The following is a 14665-nucleotide window of genomic DNA, read 5'->3' as shown; positions in this document are numbered from 1 at the left end:
CACAGTGGCTGTGTCTCATTTTAGCATACCGGCGCTCATAAGAGTCCAATAGGTGTTGGAATATTTGAATCTGGATCAAAGTGGCGGATCGAGATTCAGGCTGCAAGCTGGGCTAAAAGAGGAAATCTGTGATCCTCTGCTGCAATTAGCATTCCAACACCGGAGGGTGGTAGAAACTGTGGGAGTCTGGTTATTTTTATCTACTGTGGTCATTAACTTAAACACCCACACACACACACACACAAACACTGATCACCAGGAGACAGAATGCAGAAATGCTATAGAAGTCACTAATAAAAATCAATCAATAAAAAAAGTTTTGGCGGTTTCCTTACGTGACCTCCAAGTTTAATAAAGAGAAGTAGAGTGCAGAGTAATGGCTGACTGCACTGGCACAGGAGAAGAGAGAGGACAGAGAGGGTGAGGGGAGCGTGCCTCGGTGACCCCCGCGCAGCCTTCAACATATAGGAAGAAAATTACCATCAACCACCAGACAAATTCTTGTCAGTGGGGTCAGAAATCACGACATATTTTCTAAAGCGTACTCAGAATACAAGAATAGTTTTAATGTTTTTCTTAGAACTGCATTTAACTGAAACCACTGCAGTTATACTGTATGAAAAGAGAGTGAGAGCAATCATGTACCAGTGGCTGTTCAGACCCGTGCGCTATTTTTTCTTTCGCTGTGATGACTAAAATTCATTTGTGAAGAAAAACGCCCCTGAGGTCTAATTGTGAGCTTTTCCAGGAGCACTGACTGCTTCTACCCAGATAGGCAGAATGGGTTTGTACTTGGATCACATGATCACGTGAAACCTGAGTCAAAATCCACTCAACCTGAGAAAGCTGGAATTTTTCATGAGGATGATGATGAGGATGTTTGGGTTTTGGGGGAACATCGAGTTAAATAGGTCACTCTAAGGGATTTAGTACTTATTTGTAAATCATCAGCGACTCAAAATCAGAAGGAAAACAATCAAGTGAAATAATTTGTTCTTAATAAGAAGACACCTGGGTGGTTAAATTACCAAGCAGGTCTAGTATAATTCATTTAAAATGACAAACAAACCAAACTCAGATATCAAACTTCATGTGTACATGCTCACTGGACACTTCTTTAGAGATTTTGGTCCATATCAACATGACAGCATCACACAGTTGCTGCAGATTTGTCAGCTGCACATTCATGATGGGAATTTCTTGTGTCACTATAAGGTGATTGAGATCTGGTAACTGTAGAGGACATTTGAGTACAGTCAACTCTGTCACGACTCAAAACACATAATTCTTTAGAGGATGAAGCTGGAGGCTCGGGACAGAGATGAGGGCAGTGCTGCTACTTCAAGGACAGATAAAATGAGAGGGAGGAGCAAATATCTGTGTTTTGTTTTGTTTTTGTTGTTTTTTTCCAGGAACCGCTTCAGGTCACACCAAAAAGAGCAAATACTAAAAATCATCTCCTAACAGCTTTGAAACAGAGAATATAATAACTGGAAAAGGTTCAACAGAAATGCTGTATTTAAGGATAAATGTATCTTCAGCTGATTAGTCCAGCCTATTTCTAGTATTCAGACCTCTTATTTTTTTAAACCCCCACACAGAAAGGCTGAACAGCAGCACAGACCATATCACAGCATAATCTGACAAGCAGATTTTACTCTAAGGCCGTTCTTTTAGAGGTCAGACGCTTGAAGGGAATCGATATTTGGCAAGTTACCTTTCAGTCCACCGCTTCAGAGCCCAATCAGCTGAGCAGCTGTCCTGATGCACTTAATGGCTCCAGGCAAAGGACAGTGAGAGGATAGAAGCAAAGGGCCTCTCCTGCAGAAACTCCATATCTGTCTTCTGCTTAGGAAGGGGACATAAACATAAAGATGAGAGGAACAAGAATGCACGTGCATTTCAGTGGAAGGAAAGACAAGACAAGGAAGGGAGCAAACGGGATTAGCATCATCTCTTGTGCTATCGCAAGGACTGCAGCGTCCTCCAGTCGTCCCTGACAGAGCCCATCAGTCTGCCTCGGCTCTGATCTCCGCTCCATAACACACTGGCATCTGCACAGTTATCTAGTGCACACACAGACTCACTGAAAAACAACAAGAGCCCAAAGATCTCGTGCGCTGGAGTTCTTCTGAAATGAATCTGAAGAGATGCTAAAGTCTTTTCCCCTCAGCTCTGTTGAAATCAGGGGTACATTAATCATTTATATCCACTTGCTGCAAGCAATATTTTCTGTATGTGTATTTAGTGAGTATTGTTTGTGACACAAATCACAGGTCTAATCATGTAGCCTGCCTCTAGAGTCACAGCATGAGCCACTCTACATCTGTATGTGGTGTTCTGCTGGAGGGAGAGAAAATAATTAGAGGGAAGTTGAGGGAGGGAGAAAAGGAGTAGAAGGAGAAAAGGTGAGAAAGGAAGAGGAAATCTCAAACATTATTAGAAAAAACGGGGGAGGGAGGGGGTTGCAATTCAGCCATGATGCACTGACAGGGTAATCTCCCCTTTGCCACATGTAGATTCATATTTAGGTTTTAGTGAATATCTCACCAACTTTCGAACTTAGTGTACCTGAGAGAATTCACCCAGGCATGAGGAGAACATCCAAACACCCCACAGAAAGTGTGCAGTGGTGCAGAGTGAGTGGTTTCAGACCTAATAAAAACATCATCTGGTAATTGGCAGGTCTTAAAGTTACTTAATACAACTTCAGATGAGCAACAACATGATATATTACACAGTGCCATTTTATATTTAACAAATATAAGCCAAAAAGGAAAAATAGTGTGAAAAACTAAGTCCACCCTTACTTCTTGCATAGGAATTAAGAGTCTAAGTAGCAGCTAGGAGCTGCTAATCAAATGCACCTAATTAGCTGATTATCAGCATGGAGTGTTCACTCGTGCATTAACACAAAGCCAAAGATTAAAGACATCAACAAAGATTTCAGAGAAACGATTGTTACTGTCCATCAGTCTGACTTTGTTTTGCAAAATTGCTTCTGAACAAACCACAAGACTTCTGGAATAATGTCCTTTAGACAGAGGAGGCCAAAGTGGAGAAGGTTGGCTATAATACCCGGCACAATGTTTGGTGAAAATCAAACATAGCATGTCGGCACACACTCCTCATATCAGATGAAAAGCATGATAATGGAGGGATGATGATTTATGTTTGTTTTGCATCCACAGAAGCTAAGCATGTTGCACTCCCTGAGTCTACTATGACATCCTTTGTACGCCAAAGTATTCTGGAGTCATATGTGAGACCAACACCAAACACTTGACCTAAATTGCCCAAAGTCCAGACACCAAACAGAATCAAATGCTGCTCAGCTCTCTTAAATGCTTAAGAGAGCTGAGGATATATGAATGTCACAAACCTGAACCTCAGCTTTTCATCTAGTTTGAAACTTTTTTGGTGAGAGCTGGAATATAAATGTGCTTATCTCTAAAGCACTTTGGGCCAGCTTCTGTTATGTAAATATGCTCTAGGCTATACATAAAATAGACATGGCAGTCCAAACTAATATTTAGACATTTTTCTTAGTGTGTGTTGGAGGTATACCTTTTTTAATTTACAAAATAATCATTTATTTAACACAATTCTTTGGGCTGCACACTGAACTTAGACGATAGACATAAAAAGTCAGTTCTAACATGCTAGTATCAATCCAAAACCAATACCAGCGTTGGTATCACTAGTATCAATATTTGGATTGATCACCTACCTGTACTTTCTACTACAAGTCTAATTCTCCTGCATTTTGCCCAAGGGTCCTTTGGCAGGCAAAACAAAAACATGAACTATGAACTATGATCGGTCAGTGGCACTGGAACACAGAGAGATAAATGTCAGTGAGTGGGGCGATTGGTCAGGTAAGTCAGAGTAAGCAAACTTAGAGTGCCTTACAGGTTTTGCAGGACCAAAGCGGTCCGGGTGAGTGTCCAGAAGCTGGGAGTCCAGACGGAGTGTTTTCCGTGAATCCTTTAATTGTGGCAGGGAGACAGGCAGGTGAAACAGATTTCCAACAGAGCTTGGGCTGTGACTTTGATTACCAAGAAGACCAGCGTCGGAAGTGATGAGTATTGCCAAAAGTTTATCAGTTTTTAAATGGTAACAAAGCCATTTCTACGCTTTGGGACTCCAGTGAGAGACATTATCCACAAACGGAGAAAACTTAGAACAATGCCGAACTTCAGAGGAGTGGCAGCCCTATCAAATTACTCCAAGCATGTTTGAGTGACTCATCCAGATCACAAAGGAACCCAGAACAACGTCTAAAGACCTACAAGCCTCACTTGCCTCAGTTAAGGTCAGAGTTCATGATTCAACAGTAAGAACCAGCCTGAGCAAAAGTGGCATCCACTGGGAGAGTTCCAAGGAGAAAACCACTGCTGACCAAAAATAACACAAAGGCTGATCTCACATTTGCCAAAAAACATCTCAATGAAACCTTGAAATCTTTGGGAAATTATTACGTGGGCTGATGAGACCAAAGTTGAACTTTTTGGAAGGTTTGAGTCCCGTTAGATCTGGCGTGAAACTAACACAGCATTTCATAAAAAGAACTTCGTGCTAACAGTCAAGCATGGTGATGGTTGTGTGATGATCTGGGGATGCTCTGTAAGTGATGGAACCACCAGAAAATAAAGAGACTTAAAAGTTCCTCCACAGTGATGCAAAAGACTCATTGCCAGTTATCGCAAATGCTTGGTTGCAGTTGTTGTTGTCAAGGGTGGCACAACCAGTCTTTAGGTTTATTATTATTATTTTTCTCCTTTAGTATTTACAAGGTTATCAAAATTAATTTGCTCTGAAACATGTAAGTGTGACAAAAATGCAAGATAATAATTCATCAGGAAGGAGAAAATACTTTTTCACCTGACTGTATTTAAAAACTCTCATAGGCTAACCCAAGACTATTACACATAAAGACCGACTCCAATGTGTATTTAAAGATCCAGGCATTAGTTACATCAAATAAAATAACATGAAACATTAATCTGAAATTGTCCCTGAGTAATTTTTACTTTTAATACTTTCATATATTATAATATTGTTATAGTTGCTGCACATTTAATTGAGTAGAAGGTACATTGGAGGAAAAACAGAGTTAAAAAAAAATAAAAGCAGCGGAAGTGAACTCTCGCACGCTGTTCTGCTTACTGCTGAACATCATGTGGGAGTTCAAACAGAGAGAGAGAAATGTCTGAAGGTTTAGAGGGCACGATCTCCTGATACAGATCAATCAAGAAACATAGTGGGAAATAGTGTCCATCCTTCTGTAAGTGCAAGCAGGTGTTGTCCTGCTCAGCCGCCTCTCCTGTGTTGTTCAGCTTGAGTTTGAGTCTTTTGTCCTCAGTTCGTCATCACTGCCACTGAGGATGCCAGTGTCCACAGTTTGGTCTGAAAAGACAGATGACTCAAGAGAGGAGTAAAGGAGACCATCTACATCATCTTACAACACCAACTATCAGCCACCTGAAAGAGTCTGGAGATCCCCGCCCAGCTCCCACTCGCACTACCTCAGGTGACCTCAGCAGCTCACTCAGAGGTTTCACACCTTTCCATCTGCGATGGCAACGATCCACGTCTTTTTTTCACGTCTTAGCTCATATGACATCAAGTATCCTCGGGACCACCGCCAAGGGGCCATCCCCCACTCTGAAGCAGCCTCTTGGATGAGAGGTAAAGCATCTTCAAGAGTCCAGTTGCCTTCACTTCAAGCACTTGAGACTACACTGTTCCAAAAAATAGTAATGTCAAAGTATCTTACTGTATATTTTACAGTTTTGTACTGTCTTTCTAGAATATCATGAAATCTACATAAGTAGACATAAGTAGACTGTGATTTTACATGTCAAAGGTAAAATAACATAACATCACTGTAAATATAGTAAAACACAATTTACTTGTTTTGTAAATATATTTTTTTATACATATGCATATTTAGATTGTAAAAATACATTCAGAAATGTATCATAATTTCACAAATATTTGTCTGTTATGTGAGAGAATGATCTGTTAAATTCAAATGTAATACTATGGAAAAATATATAAAATGATCGGAAAATAATGAGAATAATCAATAATTAAAGGAGTATTTGAATTATAATTTTGCTGAAAATTTCATGTCATCTAGGTCTGATTCAATAATTCAGAGGTAACAAGTGAAAATATAATTAATAGGAATAAAAACTAAAAAAAACCCATAAAACATAGCACGGCTGTGCTAATTATATACTTTAAAAAATAAATGTAGAGGTAGGAATTGCAATTAATATAAATCTCTTAAATAATAATAATTTAATGTCTAAAAGCACTTGGAAAAGGCAGAATCCCACGTAAAATTAGCGCAACAAACTCTATTTTCATTACTGAAAATAACTGTATTTTCATGAGAAAGTTATTTTCTGTTATTTAACGTTTTTTTTGGCTCCCCAGCTGCCGGAATATTACCATTTTTTTAAGATTTTTTTTTTTAACAGTGTACCATGACTTGGATGACTGAGAACTGGCACCGATATACTCCACCCTGTCCAGTTCCCTCAAATTTCTTTAAGGACACACCGTATGGGGGTGGAGGGTGGGGTGGGGGGCTATGACAGGACACAGTTTAAAGTGGGTTCTTTGCTAAGTGGAGCAAGTTTAGAGTTGGGTTCCTCTTTTAGTCTCGTGGGATTCATGGATCAGGGTGGGTTACCAAAAAATAAATTCCTGTGAAAATGTTCGGGTACAAGCACTGAACTGAAAATGAGTGAAAAAGCAGCCAATGCCCAGAGAAAACCTCTGAAAGAAAGTGTGGCTCCTTGGAAACAAAATATAAAGAAATGGGGGAGGCTTTGATTTTTGCACAGTACTGTATTACTCTACTATTCTTCTAATGTTAGCATGGGATCTTGAAATGTGGAGCCTGGCTTATGTTTAGCATCTTCTGCATACTTCTTTTTATTAAACTTTTTAAAATTGATTTTCTTTTCCACAGACTGTTTTTTTGCACAAAGACAGAAGACTCTGTAACAGCTTGGCAGGGTCAGCATGCTAATAATCCTCAACTCTGGAAAGGTCTATTGATCACACAGTAGCATATAATCAGTAACGTATGCTCTTGCTGATCCATTCACCTTTGATCTTTTGATTACCTAGCTGGTGAACTTTCTAAACCCTCACACTGTCTGTGCTGTAAGGAGTGAAGATGTGTTTTTAAAAAAGATGAAAAAGGATCCTGGCATGTATACAGCGCTCACAGGTGCTCTGTGGGAACTGTGACAGCTGTCTCACTTCCATATACGTGTGTGTTTGTGTGTATGCACTGAGCAGGATTTGCTCAAAGACAACAAATGTCCTTTAAATCCTGGTGTCAATTGTGTGGTGGTTTATTTGTTGTGTGTTTACCATTGGAAATTCACAGTGACTGACAATGAAAGTCCAGCCGACTGCCTGAGACCATTAGGAAAACGAGAAAAAGATAAGAGAGAGACAGCGCAGGGATTAAATTTAGCAGCTGCTGGTTTCAATCTGGTGCTCTAGAGCACGGCTGGGAATTTGAAATTAAAGTTCAAGCAGCAACAACTGATTATGCTGCTCACTGGATACTTCTTCTGGATAGTTCTTTAGGTAAGTTTTAATTCAGTTTGTTAGATACACTTATTCAACTGCTCACTAACAAAAATATCTAATCAGGAACACTTTCAACAGCCAATGTATGCAGAAGAGCATATATGAATGCATGAATGAATGAAGATGTGCCTAATAAAGTGTCTGTCTGGCTTTGGATGGATCTGATGGGAACAATGAAAGGGAAGCAAAACTGTAAAATATGGGACAAAAACAAAATAATGAGCTGAAATAGGCCAAATAAACCTAAGAATGAACGACATCGATTTCACCAACATTTTTCACATTACACATTTATTTGATCGATTGTAAGTAAGTAAAAACTTCAAAAATGGCTTCATAATTAAGATGGAAACAAATCATCACCGTGAGTCTTGAAAACTTGTTAAAAATGGGTATTTGGATCGACTAAGAACAGCTGCATCGAGGTGTTTTGTATTGCAGAGTGAAGAAGCACCAATACATGTTACTCTGAACCTGAACATCTCCTGTGATCAAGGACAAACACAACCCACTGGAGACAAAAGATAAAAGTTAATGACATGCAGTACAGGCGTGTAAATGCATGGGGAGAAAAGAAGAGGCGTGGATAAATAAATGTTTAGTGCATCATGGGAAATCTTCAGGATGTGTCACCAACATCACATAAGCGATGTTTCCTAAACTGAAGTGAAAAGCCGATCACAATGAATCCTTCAAATACACTCACACAAATTAAGAGTTCACTCTAACTTTAGCCTTCATTAGCCTCTTTGCCTCATTATAACACAGGTTAAAACACAATCGTTCACATTACAGTAGAACAGGTACTGTTGCTGCGATGCTGGGATGCTTCTCCTGCCCTCCACTCACAGCCTTTCCTGTCTTGTTTGTTTTTCTTGGCTCAGCAGCAGCTCTGCTGTATGACGGATGCTGACGAGCAGCAGGCAGACATCCATCTGGGAGGAAACAGCACTGCATCCTCTGCTGGGCTCTATCGCCCACTTAAAGATCAATCAGTACTGAAGGCAGCTAAGGTTAGCACCAGCAAAGCATCCCCGAGGCTTCAGAGAAGCGTGTCTCTGCGAAAGCGATGTGTATGCTGCACTGTTACTGCTTATAAATAGCCTTTTAGGAAATGCACACATTAACGTTAACAAAGCCACTAAATTGAATTTCTCATTCACGATATAGTGTGAGACGGGGGGATCGTTTTATAGTGTAAAATTCATGTTTGTGGGAGCCTGGTGTTGTCTTCGAGATAGCTGTCAGAAGTGATTACACTTTACAGTTTTAGATTTATGCTCAACCTTTTTTTCTTTTTTTTTTTTGTAGCATCAGTAGGTGGGATCCAGGTGCAGTATGAAACCTGAAACCTTGAGGTTTACATTACACCCACAAGACTTTCATATGCAGGAAGCATCCTGTGTAGATTCAGCCGGCACTTAATTAAGTGTGCGCCGATAACACTGGGTTGGATCACCTTTTGATTTTGATTCATATTGACATGATGGCATCACACAGTTGCTGGAGATTTGTCGGCTGCACATTGTTGCAAAGTGTGCAGCGAAAATATCACTCAAACCAACTACGAGCATGTGCTGGATCTGACTGAGAAAACAGGGACACTGCAGACTCAGAAAGTAGATAGTTGTCATTCAGACAGACAAAATACATGAATCTGACCGAGAAACAGAGGAACACCAGACGCCATGAGGTAACAAGCAGTCATGTGCTTTAGGGCTGCCATAAAGCACATCATTGTGGTTTTGTGACTCTAATAAGGACTGTAATTTAGAAAATGGCCATAATGTGTATTCAGTAAGACCTAAAATTAGTGACTGAGATATCACTGTTTACTGATGTCATAGATCAAGGGTGCCTAAAGGTAGCTTTTCCATAAACTATGTGATTGAACTTCTTTGTACAATCAAATGGGTCACCCCCATTAAGGTTTAGGGAATTTCTCCAATGAGTGGGTGCACTGCGATCATAAAGGGATGGATATGTTTAGCAGTAATATTCAAGTAGTTGCTTCGTAAAGTTTTTTTTTTTTTTTGTATTTCCTGCTTTTTAAAAAAGCAAAAATGCACCTTACATAACACAGCAGCCAGACAAACACATGACATTTTCATCATAAGGCAACTCTTCTCCACAGGTGGAGCTGGAACAGTCTCTCTGAGCAGATGGTGACCATATTTCCATCTAAGTGCACTTGGCATCGTGCTGTCACTGTAATCTGTCACACACGCCCATGAGCGCACGGACATCCATGAAAGTAGCACGCATGCACACATTTGCAAGTAGGGGATATAAAATAAAGGAGTACGTGCAGCAGCAAAATATCCGCTGAGACTTCTCTCACCGCTTCCTCCACCCACACAACTTATGCCATGATAATGCACTTATCACTGCGTGTGCTGCAGTGAACAGGAATCAGGATTCAAGGATTCGGTGAGGTAAACCTGCTTCACGGGCTGAAAAGCTCTTGGTAGCCATGTTTGAAAGCAAACTGGAGCATTTCAAGCTTCCTGATAGATGATTTTCATTTCCAAATACTGAATCGGGAAGTAAAAAGTCTGCCATTACAATAAAAATGCAGTTTGATACGTAATAAAACGACAGCACAAAATGTGACACTCGTGTGGCCTCAGTTCAGCAGATGGCTGGCTTGTTAAATGACGCACATTTACACAAAATTACAAAGTGCGTTATAATGTCCAATTAACCACACTGAGCTCTCAACGGGAAGTTTAATATTTTCACAGGAAAAACTAATCAACTAATCATATCAGTCGTATGGGAACAATCCATCACCATGTACTACAGGGCTAAGGGCTTCTTCTGAGCTGTTTAACAATCCTCTGAAACTGAAAACTTTCTTAATTAAACCTCAGCGAGGTCTGGATAGTGAGTTGAAATCCAGCCTGGGTCACATACTGATGCTCTGTTCACAAATTCCTTATAGATACAGCTAATGATGTGCTTAACCTTTAAAGGCGAAGCAGTGCATATTGTATTTCAGTGGATTAGCTGGTGAGTTATACGAAGCGCTGACGACTCACCTCCATCTGGGCTGAGAGCGCTGCCGTTGGATCTGTCAGTGCTGATCTCTACTCTAATAACTCACTATTAAGCATCTGCTGCCGATCAGGAGGTCCAGAGTAAATCGAGTCAAGCAGCCTCATCTGTGAGTCCTCTTGGCTTGCTTTACTCTCACCCCCCTCACTTTGGCTCAGTAAATACAGGGTGATCTATCCATGCGTGCAGTGAGGGAAGGCAAAAACAAAGAAAAAAGCACCTACATGAAGCATAGCCTGACTTTGTTTATTTCAGTTGTATTAGATTAATGAGAATATTTCTTCAGTCATTTTTAAATACCCGTTACTTTTTCCATAATAGGTTTCCAACCTTTCTTTCTTTCCATTTTTTATACATAAGGTGATGTTATAAAAGAATACACCCTTTCTGCTTCCAAGCCAGGTGCTCATCATGATCATCAGATTGATGATCTGCAAAACGGGAGCACCTCTATAAAAGCAGAAGTTTGGGCAGTTTGCTGGTCTTGAGCATTCAGGTGTGTTTTAACACGATGTCAAGGAGGAAATATAAGCTCATCTGGTGAAAAGAAAATGCCACATACCGACTGTTCAGCGTGGTGGAAGATGGGAGACGATTAGGATTTGTTTTGTAGTCACACGACCTGGGCACTTTGCAGTCACTGAGTCTACCAGGAAGTCCTTTGTGCACCAAAGTATTCTAGAGTCTTCAGTTGTCTAAAGCTAAAGCTTACCTAAAATTTGGTAACACAAAAGGTTAATGATCCCAAGCAAAGCAGCAAATCTCCAACAGAAAGGGTGAAAAAGAAAAGAATTAAGGTGTTGCAAAGACCCAGAGAAAGTCTAACTTGATTGAAATGCCGTGCTGTGACATTAAGAGATCTGTGCAAAAATCAATGCCGACAAACTTCAGTGAACTGAAGCAACATTTTAATGACGAGTGGGCCAAAAATCCTCCACGATGATGTGGGAGACTGATAAAGTCAGGCAGAAAATGAGCTGTTGCTGCTAAAGGTGGACCTACAAGCTAATAAATCACAGCGTGTGCTTAGTTTATTCATATTTAGAGACTCCACACGGTTCAGTGAAAGCATTCAATTTAACATGACATGAAACGATTCAATAAAACGAAAGAAATTAAGAAAATTGAGTTCAGAAACTGAGCTATAAACTGAATTAGCAAAATCGTTAGCATAATCAGAATGCTAACATCCTAAAATGATCAAAATCTTAACTAAACATTGGTATTTAAGCTGATGTTAGCTCTGCTGATGTTAGCGTTCAGCTGTGATCGAGAACAACCTCACAGACCTGCTAACGTGACTGTAAACGCTCAAGTTTTATTTATTGTTTACGCATCTGTAATTAGCTTCGATTCATTCCAGGACCCTCCTGAAAGGATCTCGAAGCCAGGTAGGAAACCACAGCAGTAGCCGACAGCACTCATAGATTTCTGCTGTTGGTTCTTGACATAAATTTAATATTTCCAAAAAAAGCATCAGCAGCTGGTTCTTTCAGCCACTGAAAGAGTTAAATGGTTTCCAGCATTACGATCCCTGTACTAGAGAAGCTTTGCAAGTGAAACAAGTGGGGAAAGGCATGCAGACTTCATTAATAAATTAATCTTATGGCAGATGACTGAAGTTAGTCTATGCTGGTATTTAACTGGATTCCAGTGCTGTGTTTCATCAGTGAACTTTCCCATCAGACAAGTGGAAAAATTCAGGCTAATTAAAATTTTGTTAAATATCTGTTTATTTTCCTTCCTTTGAATTTGGTTTCAATGTCATTATCCAAACTGCGGCCCTTTTCTTATTTTATAGGAGTCAGCACGGTCCTATGGGGAAAAAACCAAACATGCTGCCCACCACTGATTTTCGTGATACTTGAGATCAAATTTCCAGAAAATATATATTTTTTTGTATTTCTACAAACATCCCTAAGCTGTCATCAGAAAGCAGAGCAAAGTGGCCTGATGTGATGCACTGAGCTGAATTGCTGTGACCTTCTGAAATCCTAAATGGAAAGACCACTCGAGCTGAACTCGGCGCTTCAGCAGCTAATGGGGGGTGTAGTCCTGGGAGGAGCAGTGCTTTTTCATCTTCAGCTGTGCACCGACAAGGAGAAAGTGAGAAATGAATGAATGAGAAACATGAATAGAAAGACCTGCTTTAATGGGCCTGGGTTGTGTGCTTATTTGTAGATTTTTGTGAATAGTCCTGAGATTGATTTTGTCAAGTAAGTGCCATTATTAGTGAATGAAAGGGAAATTCTATTTAGGAAAACCAATGAATGTCAATGCTGCTCGTGTTTTCCCATCAGCTCCAATCTTTTGTAGCAGGTGCTGGATATTCATTTAAAAAGATATATCTAAATCAAAGGCAGAAATCTATCTGCTACTTGTGTATATACACTCAAGGGCCACTTTATTAGCTACTTATTGCTAGTACTGGGTTGCTACTGCTTTAATTCTTCATGGCATAGATTCAACAAGCTGCTGGACTGTTCCTCTATTTACATGATAGCATCACACAGTTGATGCAGATTTGTCAGCTGGACATCCATGATGTGACTCACCCATTCCAGGTTCTCTAATGGATCTGTGTACAGTGAGATTGACCCATTAGAGCAGGTGTGTCAAACTCCAGACCTTCAGGCCTGATGTCCTGAAACTTTTAAATGTGTCCCCGCTGCAACACACCTGAATAAAATTAGTAGGTCATTAGCAAGACTCTATAGGACTTGACTGCACCCCAAGGTGGCAACCCCTAATCCTACTCAAGTAAATCTAAATAAATGTAAATAAATGTAAGCATTTGGAAAATTGACTTTTATTGCAACATGTTCATGCCCTCATGAGCTGCAGTAACATAAATCAAATGGCTGAATTGCCAGTTGCCTGTTTCAGGACACCGGCCCTTGAGGACTGGTGATACTTAGGTAGACTGTGATGCACAAAGTGTGCAGAAAAAATATTCCCACACTAGCAGACCAGGATGGATGCATGCTTTCTGCTGTTTATGCCAACGACTCTGCCAGAAATCCTAGACTTATCAGACCAAACATTTCCATTCTTGCTGAGCCTCTGCCAGCTATATTCCGTTTCCTCTTCTTAGATCACAGCAGTAGCACTTAGTTTGGTCTTCTGCTGCAATAAGGTTCAATGTATTGTAACTATTGCCTTTCATCTCAAACCAGTCTGGCCGTTCTCCCAGAACCTCCGGCATTTCAATCCAGAGGACCGTTGCTCACTAGACATTTTTCCTTTGCCTGAGTAGTCTTTGTAAACCCCGAGGTGGCTGTGTGGGGAAAATATCAGTAGATCAACAGATCCCGAAACACGTCCAACGCGTCTGGCACCAACAGCCATGCCACATTCACTTTATGTCAAGTTGAACTTCAGCAGGTCATCTTGACCAGGTATACATGCCTACGTGTACTCAAGTTGCTGTGATGCAATTGGCCGATTAAATAGTTGTGCTTGAAGACATTAAGGTCATGTTGCAATCAAACGATGCAGGGAGTAATGTTATGATCCATTATTTTTCTAATTTAATCCAGTCGGGCAGTCTACAAAGGTCAATATGTGACACAGTTTGAGTGAAATTTATCCCACTGCTTTGATCTGGGTGCGAGTACTTTGAGGGGGACTAATAAATTAGAAGGAGTAAAAGTAACTAAGCTCAGATAATTATAAAAATAGATTTCCAGGTCACTGAGGGGCGAGCAGAAAAAGTGAGACACGATCTTCACAGGTCCAGAGGAAATGTGCGCCTCTTGTTTATGACACTGCGGTGCTGGAGGTCTGGCTCGGCGTGAGAGCGAGAAACCATTGAGTATTTAACAAAATGCACTCAGAAAGCACTTCACTGATGCATCATGGGTAGCTGCTCTCAAATCACAGCAGGTTTGTGTCTGAGAACAAGCTCTTTTTCGATTTAATGAAGTAGGAAGAGGCGAAGTACATTTGGGCCACATCCTACAAAAACATAATGAGATTAAGCTCT

This window comes from Neolamprologus brichardi, chromosome 4, assembly GCF_056152115.1.
Source record: "Neolamprologus brichardi isolate AB-2024 chromosome 4, ASM5615211v1, whole genome shotgun sequence".
Classification (NCBI taxonomy): domain Eukaryota; kingdom Metazoa; phylum Chordata; class Actinopteri; order Cichliformes; family Cichlidae; genus Neolamprologus; species Neolamprologus brichardi.
The sequence above is the reverse complement of the archived record's forward strand: the minus strand, read 5'-3'. Positions refer to the sequence as shown.